This window comes from Lithobates pipiens, unplaced genomic scaffold, assembly GCF_037356315.1.
Source record: "Lithobates pipiens isolate NorthernLeopardFrog02 unplaced genomic scaffold, aLitPip1_a1.2 Scaffold_8, whole genome shotgun sequence".
NCBI classification, from domain to species: domain Eukaryota; kingdom Metazoa; phylum Chordata; class Amphibia; order Anura; family Ranidae; genus Lithobates; species Lithobates pipiens.
Window position 1 is genome coordinate 577,528,345 of NW_027507903.1, and position 17,980 is coordinate 577,546,324.

The following is a 17,980-nucleotide window of genomic DNA, read 5'->3' on the forward strand; positions in this document are numbered from 1 at the left end:
CTAACTGGCCTCTTTTCTGTTCCACTGAATACAACCCCTTATAATAATTTTTGAATATTTCCGCTATTCCTTTTGTATTATGCTCCATTACTCCTTCCTTATTTTGTATTTTATCTATATAATTTCTGGATTTCTTCTTCTGTAATATTCCAGCTAGGTGTTTACTCGCTTTATTCCCCCATTGATATCTTTCCCTGGCTATTCTATTAAATGTTTTTTTAGTTACTTGTTCTAACAAATCCTTTAGTTCATCTCTTTTTATTACCATTTTTTGGTATAATTCTGAGTGTTGACCCGGTTGTTTTTTACATTCTTGTTCCGTTCCATATACATCTTCTATTAAATTCTTAATTTTCCCTGATCTCTCTTTTTTTTCCTTGAACCTATTTCATATTGGGGCCATATACATTTGCAAGCTTGCATTCCATTCCAAACAGGTTTCCTTTCAGGAAGATAAACCTTACCTCCCGGGTCCACCATTCTCTCCTCCAATTCAAAGCGTATGCCTTTCGCAAAACCTATTGCTACGCCTTGGGCTCTCTTTGTTATGGTGTCCCCAAAGTACCATGTTGGAAAGCTGTTTGAATGGAGTTTCACTTTAAATTCGTGTGATATATGGGTCTCTTGCAACATCCGCCCTATATTGTTTGAGCTCTTTTAAAATCTTATGTCTTTTGGATGGTGGATTGAATCCCTTTACATTATATGTCATAAAGTTTACTTGAGTCATCATTTTTTTTTCCTCTTTGTGGAGCATCTTTCTTCTATTTACATTGGGATTTACTTTTCCTTCATATTCATTTCCCAAGGTTGGGAGGAATCCCTCCTCCCTTCCTCCCCCCCTCCTCAACCACCCTTCTCTCCCCTTCCTCCTCCCTCTCGGTGGCCCCCATCAGGCCTCTGAATCGTTGATGGCCACAAGAGCTGTAGCCCTCTCCGATTCCCTTGTATCCAAGGTGAGGGGAGGCTCTGGTCCTGCCGTCTCCCCCCCCATGTTAAATTTGGGGGTTCAGGTAGAGTGGACCGGTCCTGTATAGGCACCCTTGATGTTCCGACACACCTCCTTCTTCTTCTTCTTCTTCTATCTCCCCTCCCCATTTCTCCCCAACCTCCCCAGTCCTCCCCGAAACTTTAATTTTCCCGACCCAGTCCATTCCTGCTTGCTGCATTTGTATGTCATCTTCTACTCAATATCATTCCCAATCCTCTTCTGTCCATCCTGGTAACTCTGGCATTTGTAGATCTAGTTTATCACAAAATTCTCTCAGTTCCTCTGGGAATCTTATTCTTGCTGACCGACCATCCTTCATGCCAATTAAATATGCTGGGAATCCCCAATTATATTTAATATTTGATTTCCGCATCTGCTCCACCAGTGGTTTCAACAGCCTTCTTCTTGCTAGTGTTTGTGATACCAAATCTGTAAAAATTTGTATTTCAATTCTTTCATATTGCAGTGGGGTTGTACCTCGCAGCTTAGACGATATTTCTGCTTTGTCCTCGTAAAATCGAAATCTCACTATTATATCTCGTGGCCGTTCTGCTCCCGAGTAATTTACTTTCCCAATTCATTGCACTCTCAATATCTTGGGAAACTGTTCTTTTTCTTTACTTAAAAGGGGGCCGAATATTGTTCTTAGAATTTTCCTCAAGTCTTCCCCTCTTTGCTCAGGCACAGAATGAATCCTCACATTCTGTCTCCGGTTCCTGTTTTCCTGGTCTTTGATTTTAGATATGATTTCCCTCTGGGTTAACTGAGTTGTTTTTATCTGTTCTTTTACTTTGTATAATTCTTGGGTCTGCTTCTCTGTTTTCTCTTCCAATCTTATCAGCAGACGCCCCAAGTCTACTCTTAGCGTATTTATATCTGCTTTGATTGCATTTTCCAATTTCAGAAGCATCTCCGCCATTTCTCCTTTAGTTAGTATAAGGGCACCTGCCCTTTGTTCTTCAACTTTGCTTGTTTCTAGTTCACTCTCCGTTGTTATATCTTCTCTTGATTGATCTGGCGTCGCTCCTATTTTCTTGTCCTTTCCCCTCTTATTTTCCATAATTTCTTGTTGTTGGTTCACCTCTGAGGTTTGAGGGCTTATTCCCTGCTTCATGTACTTTTTAATTATACTGGATTTTCCTTTTCAGGGTTTTACGGGCTCCTCTTTTGTCTTTTCTTTTTTCTTTCCTTGGCCATCTCACACCTTCGCTCCTCCAAAAGGATTTTAACCTATGTATTATATTTCCCTTATATTAGCTATATCCCGCTTGCGTTTTACAATGGGTCCTTCGGATATTTCCGAGGAGCCGTTATCTCTTAGGTATATCGTTTCCTTCTATATGGGGATGTGATTACAAATCTCTAAGCAATACCAAAAAATCACCCTGAGACTTCCGTGTCCGGGTAATTGTACCAACGTATTGCTATTTATTATGGAAGTAAATTTGTATTAATGTCCTAAGCTGGCGGGTATATAAATAAACTCTTTCAATCTCTTATACTCAGCTGTTGTCCTACATTCCAGCAATAATACTGGTCATTTCATAAATCAGCCACTGGGCTTCTATTTTATCGTTACCGGGTGTCTTTATCCCCTTAGTGTGTTGTCACAGTCCACTGAGGGATTCATTTTACCAGTTCCACCGAGACAGATTATTCCCCCATCCACCGTTGGGACATTTACTGGTTCAAAAAATTCTCCCCAGGACTACTGTGGTCGCTCTCTACCTAGGTTCTGATTTCAAAAGTATAAGTTATCCCACGTATTTATTCCACTGTTGCGATCCACATAGGGTTGGGTTTCACCGCCTCATATACCCGCACAGTACTTAATATTTGTCCCTTAGCCTATATAGTAGGCAACTTTTCATTTTTGCTATTTACTTCAATGCAGCAGATGTTTTTTTTTTTTTTATCGCAAGGAAAAATAAAAAAATACACCAGTAGATATTATATGTATGCTTTTTTTCAGTATTCAGCTATTAACTGACCCTCTAAACATTGATTTTAAAGCTTTTCAGTCCCAGGCCAGGTCAGTTATCATACTTTTTACCTTGTATGACGTTTGCAGCAGGTTTTGTCAGGGATCTAAGGATTGCAGTGTATTTAAGCTAAGACTTTAAATATGCCAGGTATCAATAGAGAGGCAGACAGTCTATTATCAATTTACCAAATATATTCTGTTCAGATTCAACATTTGCTTATTATAAAGTTCTTATATATTACCTTGTACTTCTGCTCCTCTATGGTGGCTTTATCCATGCTGTAAAGTCTCCTGGCCCTTTATAGGCACAGACTTCTTCTTACCTCCAACACATGGCCTCTATTCCCAACCACTGCACCTGCACCTTATCCCTCTGAGCCTTGCTTCGGGGATTCCTCTGATTCTCCTCCGATAGGCCAGTAACGGGGAAGGGGAGGGGGAGGGATGAGGGGGTAGATTCTCCTTAGATCTTTCAAATGCTAACACTATTCAGTGGGTAAACAATGCCCACTTATGCATCATCCCTGTCTCATTAGCATGCCAAGTCCCAGAATGCTCAGCGGCCCACTGGATGACACTTATGTGTCTCACCTCAATGTCGATTTCTCCTTCAATGAAGGGCAGATGTTGGCAGGCACCGATTTGGTTAGCTTTGCGCAGTGGCAGTATCATAGCCAATGAGGTTCACCTGAGGCGTGATTATTGCTAATTGAAAACTTTTCCCAATACCCCGCCATGATGACTTGAAATACAGTCAGCACTGGCAATTTTTGAGAGTCTCTGAGGAGACTGAGCAATGTGTTTTAAACAGTAGATAAGTGACGGCTTCTTACGTGCAGACTGAGATGCGTTAGAGTTGAGGAAGTGTGTCACGTGCCTGGTGACACTATAGAGAGCTTTTCTGTCATCACGCAGCCTGGGTAGAACAATCTGGGATTGGCACGCGCTGCTCGTTCTTCACTTGCCTGTATTCAAGAGTGGCCTCGACCTCGTTTTTTGGCCTGGGTTTCTTCTGCTGGACCTGGCAACATGAGGCTAAAGGTGAACTGTCTTTATTTGTAACCCAGTCACTGATTAAGAATACTGGAAGCGTGTTGGGCGGTGTCTTTTTGCAAGGTGAAACAAGGCCCTTGTTTCCGGTGAAAGAGCATTGACCTGTAGGTAAAACTAAGGCAGAAACTTTAGGCGTTCTCCACCTATACCGGACTGGACCCTATCTGCATGGTTGCAGGTTAGATTCTCCCTTTTATAGTCAACCTGTTGCAGAAAATGAAACGGAAGAGGATGATTAGCCAGCCTGGGCAAGCCAAATACTTTCGCTTTCAGGCACCCGGTGCCCTTGGCTCGATGGTCTTTTTCCACCATGGATGTCAAGATTTAAGCAGCTTGGGCCACTATGGAGGAGGAGCTTTCAGAGCCCGGATAGCTCAGTCGGTAGAGCATCAGACTTTTAATCTGAGGGTCCAGGGTTCAAGTCCCTGTTCGGGCGGTGCCTCTCACCAACCCATGAGCCCCTGGAGCTGCCAATAGGGCAGTCTTTATGCACATCTGTGAGGAATGCTCAGAGAGATGAAATGTCCTAACCTTCCCCCTTTCTAGGCTCCTGTAATCTGCCAGAAATAAAGGTGGCTGAAGGTGATTGCTTGACCAAATATTTCCCAAATACCCTTGTCTATGGCAGCTTACCTGGGCTCCAGTTCAGGCATGTTATCTAGCAAACTTTCAACAAAGGGCCCAAATCCTTCCACCTTGGTCTTTTTTCAGCAGCATAGCTGTTCAGACACATATGCTCCCAGTGGCCCTTCAGGGCTGATGTGGGAGAAACCTATCTGACAACCGAGGGGCCCTGTCCCTTTAGATTCTCCTTAGTTCTTTCAAATGCTAACACTATTCAGTGGGTAAACAATGCCCACTTATGCATCATCCCTGTCTCATTAGCATGCCAAGTCCCAGAATGCTCAGCGGCCCACTGGATGACACTTATGTGTCTCACCTCAATGTCAATTTCTCCTTCAATGAAGGGCAGATGTTGGCAGGCACCGATTTGGTTAGCTTTGCGCAGTGGCAGTATCATAGCCAATGAGGTGCACCTGAGGCGTGATTATTGCTAATTGAAAACTTTTCCCAATACCCCGCCATGATGACTTGAAATACAGTCAGCACTGCCAATTTTTGAGAGTCTCTGAGGAGACTGAGCAATGTGTTTTAAACAGTAGATAAGTGACGGCTTCTTACGTGCAGACTGAGATGCGTTAGAGTTGAGGAAGTGTGTCACGTGCCTGGTGACACTATAGAGAGCTTTTCTGTCATCACGCAGCCTGGGTAGAACAATCTGGGATTGGCACGCGCTGCTCGTTCTTCACTTGCCTGTATTCAAGAGTGGCCTCGACCTCATTTTTTGGCCTGGGTTTCTTCTGCTGGACCTGGCAACATGAGGCTAAAGGTGAACTGTCTTTATTTGTAACCCAGTCACTGATTAAGAATACTGGAAGCGTGTTGGGCGGTGTCTTTTTGCAAGGTGAAACAAGGCCCTTGTTTCCGGTGAAAGAGCATTGACCTGTAGGTAAAACTAAGGCAGAAACTTTAGGCGTTCTCCACCTATACCGGACTGGACCCTATCTGCATGGTTGCAGGTTAGATTCTCCCTTTTATAGTCAACCTGTTCCAGAAAATGAAACGGAAGAGGATGATTAGCCAGCCTGGGCAAGCCAAATACTTTCGCTTTCAGGCACCCGGTGCCCTTGGCTCGATGGTCTTTTTCCACCATGGATGTCAAGATTTAAGCAGCTTGGACCACTATGGAGGAGGGGCTTTCAGAGCCCGGATAGCTCAGTCGGTAGAGCATCAGACTTTTAATCTGAGGGTCCAGGGTTCAAGTCCCTGTTCGGGCGGTGCCTCTCACCAACCCTTGAGCCCCTGGAGCTGCCAATAGGGCAGTCTTTATGCACATCTGTGAGGAATCCTCAGAGAGATGAAATGTCCTAACTTCCCCCTTTCTAGGCTCCTGTAATCTGCCAGAAATAAAGGTGGCTGAAGGTGATTGCTTGACCAAATATTTCCCAAATACCCTTGTCTATGGCAGCTTACCTGGGCTCCAGTTCAGGCATGTTATCTAGCAAACTTTCAACAAAGGGCCCAAATCCTTCCACCTTGGTCTTTTTTCAGCAGCATAGCTGTTCAGACACATATGCTCCCAGTGGCCCTTCAGGGCTGCTGTGGGAGAAACCTATCTGACAACCGAGGGGCCCTGTCCCTTTAGATTCTCCTTAGTTCTTTCAAATGCTAACACTATTCAGTGGGTAAACAATGCCCACTTATGCATCATCCCTGTCTCATTAGCATGCCAAGTCCCAGAATGCTCAGCGGCCCACTGGATGACACTTATGTGTCTCACCTCAATGTCAATTTCTCCTTCAATGAAGGGCAGATGTTGGCAGGCACCGATTTGGTTAGCTTTGCGCAGTGGCAGTATCATAGCCAATGAGGTTCACCTGAGGCGTGATTATTGCTAATTGAAAACTTTTCCCAATACCCCGCCATGATGACTTGAAATACAGTCAGCACTGGCAATTTTTGAGAGTCTCTGAGGAGACTGCGCAATGTGTTTTAAACAGTAGATAAGTGACGGCTTCTTACGTGCAGACTGAGATGCGTTAGAGTTGAGGAAGTGTGTCACGTGCCTGGTGATACTATAGAGAGCTTTTCTGTCATCACGCAGCCTGGGTAGAACAATCTGGGATTGGCACGCACTGCTCGTTCTTCACTTGCCTGTATTCAAGAGTGGCCTCAACTTCGTTTTTTGGCCTGGGTTTCTTCTGCTGGACCTGGCAACATGAGGCTAAAGGTGAACTGTCTTTATTTGTAACCCAGTCACTGATTAAGAATACTGGAAGCGTGTTGGGCGGGGGTTTTTTGGCAAGGTGAAACAAGGCCCTTGTTTCCGGTGAAAGAGCATTGACCTGTAGGTAAAACTAAGGCAGAAACTTTAGGCGTTCTCCACCTATACCGGACTGGACCCTATCTGCATGGTTGCAGGTTAGATTCTCCCTTTTATAGTCAACCTGTTCCAGAAAATGAAACGGAAGAGGATGATTAGCCAGCCTGGGCAAGCCAAATACTTTCGCTTTCAGGCACCCGGTGCCCTTGGCTCGATGGTCTTTTTCCACCATGGATGTCAAGATTTAAGCAGCTTGGACCACTATGGAGGAGGGGCTTTCAGAGCCCGGATAGCTCAGTCGGTAGAGCATCAGACTTTTAATCTGAGGGTCCAGGGTTCAAGTCCCTGTTCGGGCGGTGCCTCTCACCAACCCTTGAGCCCCTGGAGCTGCCAATAGGGCAGTCTTTATGCACATCTGTGAGGAATCCTCAGAGAGATGAAATGTCCTAACTTCCCCCTTTCTAGGCTCCTGTAATCTGCCAGAAATAAAGGTGGCTGAAGGTGATTGCTTGACCAAATATTTCCCAAATACCCTTGTCTATGGCAGCTTACCTGGGCTCCAGTTCAGGCATGTTATCTAGCAAACTTTCAACAAAGGGCCCAAATCCTTCCACCTTGGTCTTTTTTCAGCAGCATAGCTGTTCAGACACATATGCTCCCAGTGGCCCTTCAGGGCTGCTGTGGGAGAAACCTATCTGACAACCGAGGGGCCCTGTCCCTTTAGATTCTCCTTAGTTCTTTCAAATGCTAACACTATTCAGTGGGTAAACAATGCCCACTTATGCATCATCCCTGTCTCATTAGCATGCCAAGTCCCAGAATGCTCAGCGGCCCACTGGATGACACTTATGTGTCTCACCTCAATGTCGATTTCTCCTTCAATGAAGGGCAGATGTTGGCAGGCACCGATTTGGTTAGCTTTGCGCAGTGGCAGTATCATAGCCAATGAGGTTCACCTGAGGCGTGATTATTGCTAATTGAAAACTTTTCCCAATACCCCGCCATGATGACTTGAAATACAGTCAGCACTGGCAATTTTTGAGAGTCTCTGAGGAGACTGAGCAATGTGTTTTAAACAGTAGATAAGTGACGGCTTCTTACGTGCAGACTGAGATGCGTTAGAGTTGAGGAAGTGTGTCACGTGCCTGGTGACACTATAGAGAGCTTTTCTGTCATCACGCAGCCTGGGTAGAACAATCTGGGATTGGCACGCGCTGCTCGTTCTTCACTTGCCTGTATTCAAGAGTGGCCTCGACCTCGTTTTTTGGCCTGGGTTTCTTCTGCTGGACCTGGCAACATGAGGCTAAAGGTGAACTGTCTTTATTTGTAACCCAGTCACTGATTAAGAATACTGGAAGCGTGTTGGGCGGTGTCTTTTTGCAAGGTGAAACAAGGCCCTTGTTTCCGGTGAAAGAGCATTGACCTGTAGGTAAAACTAAGGCAGAAACTTTAGGCGTTCTCCACCTATACCGGACTGGACCCTATCTGCATGGTTGCAGGTTAGATTCTCCCTTTTATAGTCAACCTGTTGCAGAAAATGAAACGGAAGAGGATGATTAGCCAGCCTGGGCAAGCCAAATACTTTCGCTTTCAGGCACCCGGTGCCCTTGGCTCGATGGTCTTTTTCCACCATGGATGTCAAGATTTAAGCAGCTTGGGCCACTATGGAGGAGGAGCTTTCAGAGCCCGGATAGCTCAGTCGGTAGAGCATCAGACTTTTAATCTGAGGGTCCAGGGTTCAAGTCCCTGTTCGGGCGGTGCCTCTCACCAACCCATGAGCCCCTGGAGCTGCCAATAGGGCAGTCTTTATGCACATCTGTGAGGAATGCTCAGAGAGATGAAATGTCCTAACCTTCCCCCTTTCTAGGCTCCTGTAATCTGCCAGAAATAAAGGTGGCTGAAGGTGATTGCTTGACCAAATATTTCCCAAATACCCTTGTCTATGGCAGCTTACCTGGGCTCCAGTTCAGGCATGTTATCTAGCAAACTTTCAACAAAGGGCCCAAATCCTTCCACCTTGGTCTTTTTTCAGCAGCATAGCTGTTCAGACACATATGCTCCCAGTGGCCCTTCAGGGCTGATGTGGGAGAAACCTATCTGACAACCGAGGGGCCCTGTCCCTTTAGATTCTCCTTAGTTCTTTCAAATGCTAACACTATTCAGTGGGTAAACAATGCCCACTTATGCATCATCCCTGTCTCATTAGCATGCCAAGTCCCAGAATGCTCAGCGGCCCACTGGATGACACTTATGTGTCTCACCTCAATGTCAATTTCTCCTTCAATGAAGGGCAGATGTTGGCAGGCACCGATTTGGTTAGCTTTGCGCAGTGGCAGTATCATAGCCAATGAGGTGCACCTGAGGCGTGATTATTGCTAATTGAAAACTTTTCCCAATACCCCGCCATGATGACTTGAAATACAGTCAGCACTGCCAATTTTTGAGAGTCTCTGAGGAGACTGAGCAATGTGTTTTAAACAGTAGATAAGTGACGGCTTCTTACGTGCAGACTGAGATGCGTTAGAGTTGAGGAAGTGTGTCACGTGCCTGGTGACACTATAGAGAGCTTTTCTGTCATCACGCAGCCTGGGTAGAACAATCTGGGATTGGCACGCGCTGCTCGTTCTTCACTTGCCTGTATTCAAGAGTGGCCTCGACCTCATTTTTTGGCCTGGGTTTCTTCTGCTGGACCTGGCAACATGAGGCTAAAGGTGAACTGTCTTTATTTGTAACCCAGTCACTGATTAAGAATACTGGAAGCGTGTTGGGCGGTGTCTTTTTGCAAGGTGAAACAAGGCCCTTGTTTCCGGTGAAAGAGCATTGACCTGTAGGTAAAACTAAGGCAGAAACTTTAGGCGTTCTCCACCTATACCGGACTGGACCCTATCTGCATGGTTGCAGGTTAGATTCTCCCTTTTATAGTCAACCTGTTCCAGAAAATGAAACGGAAGAGGATGATTAGCCAGCCTGGGCAAGCCAAATACTTTCGCTTTCAGGCACCCGGTGCCCTTGGCTCGATGGTCTTTTTCCACCATGGATGTCAAGATTTAAGCAGCTTGGACCACTATGGAGGAGGGGCTTTCAGAGCCCGGATAGCTCAGTCGGTAGAGCATCAGACTTTTAATCTGAGGGTCCAGGGTTCAAGTCCCTGTTCGGGCGGTGCCTCTCACCAACCCTTGAGCCCCTGGAGCTGCCAATAGGGCAGTCTTTATGCACATCTGTGAGGAATCCTCAGAGAGATGAAATGTCCTAACTTCCCCCTTTCTAGGCTCCTGTAATCTGCCAGAAATAAAGGTGGCTGAAGGTGATTGCTTGACCAAATATTTCCCAAATACCCTTGTCTATGGCAGCTTACCTGGGCTCCAGTTCAGGCATGTTATCTAGCAAACTTTCAACAAAGGGCCCAAATCCTTCCACCTTGGTCTTTTTTCAGCAGCATAGCTGTTCAGACACATATGCTCCCAGTGGCCCTTCAGGGCTGCTGTGGGAGAAACCTATCTGACAACCGAGGGGCCCTGTCCCTTTAGATTCTCCTTAGTTCTTTCAAATGCTAACACTATTCAGTGGGTAAACAATGCCCACTTATGCATCATCCCTGTCTCATTAGCATGCCAAGTCCCAGAATGCTCAGCGGCCCACTGGATGACACTTATGTGTCTCACCTCAATGTCAATTTCTCCTTCAATGAAGGGCAGATGTTGGCAGGCACCGATTTGGTTAGCTTTGCGCAGTGGCAGTATCATAGCCAATGAGGTTCACCTGAGGCGTGATTATTGCTAATTGAAAACTTTTCCCAATACCCCGCCATGATGACTTGAAATACAGTCAGCACTGGCAATTTTTGAGAGTCTCTGAGGAGACTGCGCAATGTGTTTTAAACAGTAGATAAGTGACGGCTTCTTACGTGCAGACTGAGATGCGTTAGAGTTGAGGAAGTGTGTCACGTGCCTGGTGATACTATAGAGAGCTTTTCTGTCATCACGCAGCCTGGGTAGAACAATCTGGGATTGGCACGCACTGCTCGTTCTTCACTTGCCTGTATTCAAGAGTGGCCTCAACTTCGTTTTTTGGCCTGGGTTTCTTCTGCTGGACCTGGCAACATGAGGCTAAAGGTGAACTGTCTTTATTTGTAACCCAGTCACTGATTAAGAATACTGGAAGCGTGTTGGGCGGGGGTTTTTTGGCAAGGTGAAACAAGGCCCTTGTTTCCGGTGAAAGAGCATTGACCTGTAGGTAAAACTAAGGCAGAAACTTTAGGCGTTCTCCACCTATACCGGACTGGACCCTATCTGCATGGTTGCAGGTTAGATTCTCCCTTTTATAGTCAACCTGTTCCAGAAAATGAAACGGAAGAGGATGATTAGCCAGCCTGGGCAAGCCAAATACTTTCGCTTTCAGGCACCCGGTGCCCTTGGCTCGATGGTCTTTTTCCACCATGGATGTCAAGATTTAAGCAGCTTGGACCACTATGGAGGAGGGGCTTTCAGAGCCCGGATAGCTCAGTCGGTAGAGCATCAGACTTTTAATCTGAGGGTCCAGGGTTCAAGTCCCTGTTCGGGCGGTGCCTCTCACCAACCCTTGAGCCCCTGGAGCTGCCAATAGGGCAGTCTTTATGCACATCTGTGAGGAATCCTCAGAGAGATGAAATGTCCTAACTTCCCCCTTTCTAGGCTCCTGTAATCTGCCAGAAATAAAGGTGGCTGAAGGTGATTGCTTGACCAAATATTTCCCAAATACCCTTGTCTATGGCAGCTTACCTGGGCTCCAGTTCAGGCATGTTATCTAGCAAACTTTCAACAAAGGGCCCAAATCCTTCCACCTTGGTCTTTTTTCAGCAGCATAGCTGTTCAGACACATATGCTCCCAGTGGCCCTTCAGGGCTGCTGTGGGAGAAACCTATCTGACAACCGAGGGGCCCTGTCCCTTTAGATTCTCCTTAGTTCTTTCAAATGCTAACACTATTCAGTGGGTAAACAATGCCCACTTATGCATCATCCCTGTCTCATTAGCATGCCAAGTCCCAGAATGCTCAGCGGCCCACTGGATGACACTTATGTGTCTCACCTCAATGTCAATTTCTCCTTCAATGAAGGGCAGATGTTGGCAGGCACCGATTTGGTTAGCTTTGCGCAGTGGCAGTATCATAGCCAATGAGGTTCACCTGAGGCGTGATTATTGCTAATTGAAAACTTTTCCCAATACCCCGCCATGATGACTTGAAATACAGTCAGCACTGGCAATTTTTGAGAGTCTCTGAGGAGACTGAGCAATGTGTTTTAAACAGTAGATAAGTGACGGCTTCTTACGTGCAGACTGAGATGCGTTAGAGTTGAGGAAGTGTGTCACGTGCCTGGTGACACTATAGAGAGCTTTTCTGTCATCACGCAGCCTGGGTAGAACAATCTGGGATTGGCACGCGCTGCTCGTTCTTCACTTGCCTGTATTCAAGAGTGGCCTCAACTTCGTTTTTTGGCCTGGGTTTCTTCTGCTGGACCTGGCAACATGAGGCTAAAGGTGAACTGTCTTTATTTGTAACCCAGTCACTGATTAAGAATACTGGAAGCGTGTTGGGCGGTGTCTTTTTGCAAGGTGAAACAAGGCCCTTGTTTCCGGTGAAAGAGCATTGACCTGTAGGTAAAACTAAGGCAGAAACTTTAGGCGTTCTCCACCTATACCGGACTGGACTCTATCTGCATGGTTGCAGGTTAGATTCTCCCTTTTATAGTCAACCTGTTCCAGAAAATGAAACGGAAGAGGATGATTAGCCAGCCTGGGCAAGCCAAATACTTTCGCTTTCAGGCACCCGGTGCCCTTGGCTCGATGGTCTTTTTCCACCATGGATGTCAAGATTTAAGCAGCTTGGACCACTATGGAGGAGGAGCTTTCAGAGCCCGGATAGCTCAGTCGGTAGAGCATCAGACTTTTAATCTGAGGGTCCAGGGTTCAAGTCCCTGTTCGGGCGGTGCCTCTCACCAACCCTTGAGCCCCTGGAGCTGCCAATAGGGCAGTCTTTATGCACATCTGTGAGGAATGCTCAGAGAGATGAAATGTCCTAACTTCCCCCTTTCTAGGCTCCTGTAATCTGCCAGAAATAAAGGTGGCTGAAGGTGATTGCTTGACCAAATATTTCCCAAATACCCTTGTCTATGGCAGCTTACCTGGGCTCCAGTTCAGGCATGTTATCTAGCAAACTTTCAACAAAGGGCCCAAATCCTTCCACCTTGGTCTTTTTTCAGCAGCATAGCTGTTCAGACACATATGCTCCCAGTGGCCCTTCAGGGCTGCTGTGGGAGAAACCTATCTGACAACCGAGGGGCCCTGTCCCTTTAGATTCTCCTTAGTTCTTTCAAATGCTAACACTATTCAGTGGGTAAACAATGCCCACTTATGCATCATCCCTGTCTCATTAGCATGCCAAGTCCCAGAATGCTCAGCGGCCCACTGGATGACACTTATGTGTCTCACCTCAATGTCAATTTCTCCTTCAATGAAGGGCAGATGTTGGCAGGCACCGATTTGGTTAGCTTTGCGCAGTGGCAGTATCATAGCCAATGAGGGTCACCTGAGGCGTGATTATTGCTAATTGAAAACTTTTCCCAATACCCCGCCATGATGACTTGAAATACAGTCAGCACTGGCAATTTTTGAGAGTCTCTGAGGAGACTGAGCAATGTGTTTTAAACAGTAGATAAGTGACGGCTTCTTACGTGCAGACTGAGATGCGTTAGAGTTGAGGAAGTGTGTCACGTGCCTGGTGACACTATAGAGAGCTTTTCTGTCATCACGCAGCCTGGGTAGAACAATCTGGGATTGGCACGCGCTGCTCGTTCTTCACTTGCCTGTATTCAAGAGTGGCCTCGACCTCGTTTTTTGGCCTGGGTTTCTTCTGCTGGACCTGGCAACATGAGGCTAAAGGTGAACTGTCTTTATTTGTAACCCAGTCACTGATTAAGAATACTGGAAGCGTGTTGGGCGGTGTCTTTTTGCAAGGTGAAACAAGGCCCTTGTTTCCGGTGAAAGAGCATTGACCTGTAGGTAAAACTAAGGCAGAAACTTTAGGCGTTCTCCACCTATACCGGACTGGACCCTATCTGCATGGTTGCAGGTTAGATTCTCCCTTTTATAGTCAACCTGTTCCAGAAAATGAAACGGAAGAGGATGATTAGCCAGCCTGGGCAAGCCAAATACTTTCGCTTTCAGGCACCCGGTGCCCTTGGCTCGATGGTCTTTTTCCACCATGGATGTAAAGATTTAAGCAGCTTGGACCACTATGGAGGAGGAGCTTTCAGAGCCCGGATAGCTCAGTCGGTAGAGCATCAGACTTTTAATCTGAGGGTCCAGGGTTCAAGTCCCTGTTCGGGCGGTGCCTCTCACCAACCCATGAGCCCCTGGAGCTGCCAATAGGGCAGTCTTTATGCACATCTGTGAGGAATGCTCAGAGAGATGAAATGTCCTAACTTCCCCCTTTCTAGGCTCCTGTAATCTGCCAGAAATAAAGGTGGCTGAAGGTGATTGCTTGACCAAATATTTCCCAAATACCCTTGTCTATGGCAGCATACCTGGGCCCCAGTTCAGGCATGTTATCTAGCAAACTTTCAACAAAGGGCCCAAATCCTTCCACCTTGGTCTTTTTTCAGCAGCATAGCTGTTCAGACACATATGCTCCCAGTGGCCCTTCAGGGCTGCTGTGGGAGAAACCTATCTGACAACCGAGGGGCCCTGTCCCTTTAGATTCTCCTTAGTTCTTTCAAATGCTAACACTATTCAGTGGGTAAACAATGCCCACTTATGCATCATCCCTGTCTCATTAGCATGCCAAGTCCCAGAATACTCAGCGGCCCACTGGATGACACTTATGTGTCTCACCTCAATGTCAATTTCTCCTTCAATGAAGGGCAGATGTTGGCAGGCACCGATTTGGTTAGCTTTGCGCAGTGGCAGTATCATAGCCAATGAGGTTCACCTGAGGCGTGATTATTGCTAATTGAAAACTTTTCCCAATACCCCGCCATGATGACTTGAAATACAGTCAGCACTGGCAATTTTTGAGAGTCTCTGAGGAGACTGAGCAATGTGTTTTAAACAGTAGATAAGTGACGGCTTCTTACGTGCAGACTGAGATGCGTTAGAGTTGAGGAAGTGTGTCACGTGCCTGGTGACACTATAGAGAGCTTTTCTGTCATCACGCAGCCTGGGTAGAACAATCTGGGATTGGCACGCGCTGCTCGTTCTTCACTTGCCTGTATTCAAGAGTGGCCTCGACCTCGTTTTTTGGCCTGGGTTTCTTCTGCTGGACCTGGCAACATGAGGCTAAAGGTGAACTGTCTTTATTTGTAACCCAGTCACTGATTAAGAATACTGGAAGCGTGTTGGGCGGGGGTTTTTTGGCAAGGTGAAACAAGGCCCTTGTTTCCGGTGAAAGAGCATTGACCTGTAGGTAAAACTAAGGCAGAAACTTTAGGCGTTCTCCACCTATACCGGACTGGACCCTATCTGCATGGTTGCAGGTTAGATTCTCCCTTTTATAGTCAACCTGTTCCAGAAAATGAAACGGAAGAGGATGATTAGCCAGCCTGGGCAAGCCAAATACTTTCGGTTTCAGGCACCCGGTGCCCTTGGCTCGATGGTCTTTTTCCACCATGGATGTCAAGATTTAAGCAGCTTGGACCACTATGGAGGAGGGGCTTTCAGAGCCCGGATAGCTCAGTCGGTAGAGCATCAGACTTTTAATCTGAGGGTCCAGGGTTCAAGTCCCTGTTCGGGCGGTGCCTCTCACCAACCCCTGAGCCCCTGGAGCTGCCAATAGGGCAGTCTTTATGCACATCTGTGAGGAATCCTCAGAGAGATGAAATGTCCTAACTTCCCCCTTTCTAGGCTCCTGTAATCTGCCAGAAATAAAGGTGGCTGAAGGTGATTGCTTGACCAAATATTTCCCAAATACCCTTGTCTATGGCAGCTTACCTGGGCTCCAGTTCAGGCATGTTATCTAGCAAACTTTCAACAAAGGGCCCAAATCCTTCCACCTTGGTCTTTTTTCAGCAGCATAGCTGTTCAGACACATATGCTCCCAGTGGCCCTTCAGGGCTGCTGTGGGAGAAACCTATCTGACAACCGAGGGGCCCTGTCCCTTTAGATTCTCCTTAGTTCTTTCAAATGCTAACACTATTCAGTGGGTAAACAATGCCCACTTATGCATCATCCCTGTCTCATTAGCATGCCAAGTCCCAGAATGCTCAGCGGCCCACTGGATGACACTTATGTGTCTCACCTCAATGTCAATTTCTCCTTCAATGAAGGGCAGATGTTGGCAGGCACCGATTTGGTTAGCTTTGCGCAGTGGCAGTATCATAGCCAATGAGGGTCACCTGAGGCGTGATTATTGCTAATTGAAAACTTTTCCCAATACCCCGCCATGATGACTTGAAATACAGTCAGCACTGGCAATTTTTGAGAGTCTCTGAGGAGACTGAGCAATGTGTTTTAAACAGTAGATAAGTGACGGCTTCTTACGTGCAGACTGAGATGCGTTAGAGTTGAGGAAGTGTGTCACGTGCCTGGTGACACTATAGAGAGCTTTTCTGTCATCACGCAGCCTGAGTAGAACAATCTGGGATTGGCACGCGCTGCTCGTTCTTCACTTGCCTGTATTCAAGAGTGGCCTCGACCTCGTTTTTTGGCCTGGGTTTCTTCTGCTGGACCTGGCAACATGAGGCTAAAGGTGAACTGTCTTTATTTGTAACCCAGTCACTGATTAAGAATACTGGAAGCGTGTTGGGCGGTGTCTTTTTGCAAGGTGAAACAAGGCCCTTGTTTCCGGTGAAAGAGCATTGACCTGTAGGTAAAACTAAGGCAGAAACTTTAGGCGTTCTCCACCTATACCGGACTGGACCCTATCTGCATGGTTGCAGGTTAGATTCTCCCTTTTATAGTCAACCTGTTCCAGAAAATGAAACGGAAGAGGATGATTAGCCAGCCTGGGCAAGCCAAATACTTTCGCTTTCAGGCACCCGGTGCCCTTGGCTCGATGGTCTTTTTCCACCATGGATGTCAAGATTTAAGCAGCTTGGACCACTATGGAGGAGGAGCTTTCAGAGCCCGGATAGCTCAGTCGGTAGAGCATCAGACTTTTAATCTGAGGGTCCAGGGTTCAAGTCCCTGTTCGGGCGGTGCCTCTCACCAACCCTTGAGCCCCTGGAGCTGCCAATAGGGCAGTCTTTATGCACATCTGTGAGGAATGCTCAGAGAGATGAAATGTCCTAACTTACCCCTTTCTAGGCTCCTGTAATCTGCCAGAAATAAAGGTGGCTGAAGGTGATTGCTTGACCAAATATTTCCCAAATACCCTTGTCTATGGCAGCATACCTGGGCCCCAGTTCAGGCATGTTATCTAGCAAACTTTCAACAAAGGGCCCAAATCCTTCCACCTTGGTCTTTTTTCAGCAGCATAGCTGTTCAGACACATATGCTCCCAGTGGCCCTTCAGGGCTGCTGTGGGAGAAACCTATCTGACAACCGAGGGGCCCTGTCCCTTTAGATTCTCCTTAGTTCTTTCAAATGCTAACACTATTCAGTGGGTAAACAATGCCCACTTATGCATCATCCCTGTCTCATTAGCATGCCAAGTCCCAGAATGCTCAGCGGCCCACTGGATGACACTTATGTGTCTCACCTCAATGTCAATTTCTCCTTCAATGAAGGGCAGATGTTGGCAGGCACCGATTTGGTTAGCTTTGCGCAATGGCAGTATCATAGCCAATGAGGTTCACCTGAGGCGTGATTATTGCTAATTGAAAACTTTTCCCAATACCCCGCCATGATGACTTGAAATACAGTCAGCACTGGCAATTTTTGAGAGTCTCTGAGGAGACTGAGCAATGTGTTTTAAACAGTAGATAAGTGACGGCTTCTTACGTGCAGACTGAGATGCGTTAGAGTTGAGGAAGTGTGTCACGTGCCTGGTGACACTATAGAGAGCTTTTCTGTCATCACACAGCCTGGGTAGAACAATCTGGGATTGGCACGCGCTGCTCGTTCTTCACTTGCCTGTATTCAAGAGTGGCCTCGACCT

The 17,980-nt window shown here is 46.7% G+C and overlaps 11 non-coding genes across 11 annotated transcripts; all 11 read left to right on the top strand.

The window, feature by feature from the left end:
* Nucleotides 1-3,623: 3,623 nt before the first annotated feature.
* On the top strand, nucleotides 3,624-3,764 carry LOC143964799 (U4 spliceosomal RNA). Its single transcript, XR_013271260.1, has one exon. It is a non-coding gene; the product is annotated as a U4 spliceosomal RNA (small nuclear RNA).
* A 1,261-nt stretch (nucleotides 3,765-5,025) lies between these two features.
* On the top strand, nucleotides 5,026-5,166 carry LOC143965126 (U4 spliceosomal RNA). The gene has a single exon (XR_013271532.1). It is a non-coding gene; the product is annotated as a U4 spliceosomal RNA (small nuclear RNA).
* Nucleotides 5,167-6,426: 1,260 nt separating this feature from the next.
* Nucleotides 6,427-6,567, top strand: LOC143964800 (U4 spliceosomal RNA). The gene has a single exon (XR_013271261.1). It is a non-coding gene; the product is annotated as a U4 spliceosomal RNA (small nuclear RNA).
* Nucleotides 6,568-7,828: 1,261 nt separating this feature from the next.
* Nucleotides 7,829-7,969, top strand: LOC143964802 (U4 spliceosomal RNA). Its single transcript, XR_013271262.1, has one exon. It is a non-coding gene; the product is annotated as a U4 spliceosomal RNA (small nuclear RNA).
* Nucleotides 7,970-9,230: 1,261 nt separating this feature from the next.
* On the top strand, nucleotides 9,231-9,371 carry LOC143965127 (U4 spliceosomal RNA). The gene has a single exon (XR_013271533.1). It is a non-coding gene; the product is annotated as a U4 spliceosomal RNA (small nuclear RNA).
* Nucleotides 9,372-10,631: 1,260 nt separating this feature from the next.
* Nucleotides 10,632-10,772, top strand: LOC143964803 (U4 spliceosomal RNA). Its single transcript, XR_013271263.1, has one exon. It is a non-coding gene; the product is annotated as a U4 spliceosomal RNA (small nuclear RNA).
* A 1,261-nt stretch (nucleotides 10,773-12,033) lies between these two features.
* On the top strand, nucleotides 12,034-12,174 carry LOC143964804 (U4 spliceosomal RNA). Its single transcript, XR_013271265.1, has one exon. It is a non-coding gene; the product is annotated as a U4 spliceosomal RNA (small nuclear RNA).
* Nucleotides 12,175-13,434: 1,260 nt separating this feature from the next.
* On the top strand, nucleotides 13,435-13,575 carry LOC143964704 (U4 spliceosomal RNA). The gene has a single exon (XR_013271181.1). It is a non-coding gene; the product is annotated as a U4 spliceosomal RNA (small nuclear RNA).
* Nucleotides 13,576-14,835: 1,260 nt separating this feature from the next.
* Nucleotides 14,836-14,976, top strand: LOC143964805 (U4 spliceosomal RNA). Its single transcript, XR_013271266.1, has one exon. It is a non-coding gene; the product is annotated as a U4 spliceosomal RNA (small nuclear RNA).
* A 1,261-nt stretch (nucleotides 14,977-16,237) lies between these two features.
* Nucleotides 16,238-16,378, top strand: LOC143964705 (U4 spliceosomal RNA). The gene has a single exon (XR_013271182.1). It is a non-coding gene; the product is annotated as a U4 spliceosomal RNA (small nuclear RNA).
* A 1,260-nt stretch (nucleotides 16,379-17,638) lies between these two features.
* LOC143965062 (U4 spliceosomal RNA) lies at nucleotides 17,639-17,779 on the top strand. The gene has a single exon (XR_013271479.1). It is a non-coding gene; the product is annotated as a U4 spliceosomal RNA (small nuclear RNA).
* The last annotated feature ends 201 nt before the right edge of the window (nucleotides 17,780-17,980 follow it).